The sequence below is a fragment of the Papaver somniferum genome, unplaced genomic scaffold (genome assembly GCF_003573695.1).
Source record: "Papaver somniferum cultivar HN1 unplaced genomic scaffold, ASM357369v1 unplaced-scaffold_83, whole genome shotgun sequence".
Taxonomy (NCBI): Eukaryota; Viridiplantae; Streptophyta; class Magnoliopsida; order Ranunculales; family Papaveraceae; genus Papaver; species Papaver somniferum.
Genome location: NW_020651304.1, coordinates 2,257,402 through 2,260,188, shown reverse-complemented (window position 1 = coordinate 2,260,188; position 2,787 = coordinate 2,257,402).

The window sequence follows — 2,787 nt, the reverse complement described above, 5'->3', positions numbered from 1 at the left end:
ATATAAAAATATTTTCTTAACAAAGAAGAACATACAAAGTCATTAACGACCATGCACCATAGTTCATAAAGGATGATTGTGAACATTCAAGAATCCCATAGCAATGCATATTACTGCGAATTCTTGAACTTCCTTCTTTGTGATTCACCAACAACATTATTGTAAAAGCTACAAATTATCTTAGAAGAGTAGTACTCCAAGAATCCAAGTGCCCAAGTCCAAGAGAAGTGGAAAAAGTGCGATGAAACGGAGCAAAACACTCAAAAAATAAGAGATAGGATAAATACAAATCTTAACTCATCCCAATTCAAGTTTTCTCATCTCCATCTTGAAGATAATTCAAATAAGAAGAGAATGCAAAAATAATGAAGTCATTCCGAGTTCGGACGAAGAAGCTACGGCTAAAACAAATTTACCGAATATCGACGTCAAGTATGCATACGGGTTTGCAAACGAATTTTCGTATCCTGGAGCAGTATGCAAACGGGTATGCGTACTTAAACCCCTGGATTTTGATTTTAAATGATGTTATGCATACCTGGTATGTGTACCATGTAGTCCAAACATCCCGAACTATTATTTTCAAACCGTAACATTTAAGAACCTTAAACACAAATCAAGTTAGGTAGACATGAACGATACACAAGGTACATAGATCATCATAAAACTTGCTCAAGATTAGAGACATACCTTTTTAGTTTTGCTATCGAATTCTACAATGTTATCAAATATTCAAAATCATACCCAACATAATATGTGTGCCCCAGTTCTTATGCTTCCCTAGCCGTATACATAACATGACATTTCTTGGTGAGGATGCACTTCCAACACAATCAAGTTGTGTTGAGGTGAACAATGACTTTCTCACCATGGCACCAAGAGAGAGTTTATTTCCAGCAACTCTTACATCTTGTAGTGTTGAGAAACACCCAAGTAACTGTTTTTATAAGTCTATCAAAGAACTTCAAGAGAACCCAAAAAGATTTGTGTTTCTGATTTCTTGTTTTCCAACTTATAAGAAACAATTTCTGCAGATAGTTTTTAGTACTGCGAAGGGAAACTCTTTTGATAAAAAAAAAGGCGTCCTAGCTTCTTCATAAAAGAATACAATACTACTATCTTGATGGGAAGTATCAGGAATTGAGCAATGGATCGATTCATGCTTTGAGGTGATGCAGTCTAAAGACTGAGATTTAAACTCCTCTTGTAATTCGGTCAATATGTTACAACCAATTGGATTACACAGAGGAGGATCATGGCTCTGACTGATTATTAAATCAATATCAACCTCAACATGAACATTATTCAACATAACTAGATTCAGCCTATCAAGAGATTCTTGTTCTTTCTGGAGGTATACCTCAACATTAAGAGATAAGCTTTCTAGTTTCTTTTCAAGCCCTGAGAACACTTCAAGGGATTTTAAGCCTGAAGGAGGTTTAGACAGAATTTCTTTTACAGATCTTATTAAATCAGTCATGGAAGAGAATTATGAAATCCCTGGATCTGGTGGTGCATTTATTGAGATAGCACTACTGTCCATATCAGATCGCTACAAACACAGACTTGTAAGGTCTTTAACGTGTTTGCCTGCTCTGATACCAATTGAAAAAGCGGGGGTACAACAACCACACTCAATATATCTATTAGCAATCTGTATGGACTAACTCCAATATATTTTCAAGAGAATCAACCAGACTCAATCTTAATAAAGTATATCAAAGAGTTCTAATATCTCCATTTCTCGATTCAAATCCTACTCAAGCAAATAGAAATCTGTGAGTCTAATTGAATACAAGAGAAATCACTTGAACGGTACCAAAAACAAATGTTCAAGTGTCAATCAATGTAAATCAACAACCAAAGGTTGGATATTCTAATTAATTGATCTTAACGCACAACCTGTGATATTTCAGTTATATAACAAAATATAATGCAGAAAAAAAATAACACAGACACCAGAATTTTGTTAACGAGGAAACCTCAAATGCAGAAAAACCCCGGGACCTAGTCCAGATTGAAAACACACTGTATTAAGCCGCTACAGACACTAGCCTACTACAAACTAACTTCGGTCTGGACTGTAGTTGAACCCCAATCAATCTCACACTGATCCAAGGTACAATTGCGCTTCTTACGTCTCTGATCCCATCAGGATACTACGCACTTTATTCCCTTAGCTTATCTCACCCACAAGTAAGAGTTACTATGACCCAAAGTCGAAGACTTTAATAAACAAATCTGTATTGCACAGAAAAGTCTACGGTAATAGATAAATCTGTCTCCCACAGAAATACCTACAAGTTTTTGTTCCGTCTTTTGATAAATCAAGGTGAATGGGAACCAATTGATAACCCGGACTTATATTCCCGAAGAACAGCCTAGAATTATTAATCACCTCACAATAATCTTAATCGACGCGGCGAAAGAAGATATTGTGGAATCACAAACGATGAGACGAAGATGTTTGTGACTACTTTTATATCTTCCCTATCGGATATATTAATCTCAAGCCAATCGTTATGATTGTACTCAACACGATAGAATCATCAAGATCATATCACACAACTACGATAAAGTAGTATCGATCTGGCTTCACAATCCCAATGAAGTATTTAAGTCGTTAACCTGGTTTTAAAGAAGAAACGTAAGGTTAAAGGAGAATCGACTCTAGCTAATACAACTAGTATCACACAGGAGGTGTGGGGATTAGGTATGCCAGTTGATAGAGTTCTCCCTTATTTAGTCTTTCAAATCAGGTTTCGCAATCAATGTTAGCTTAGTAAC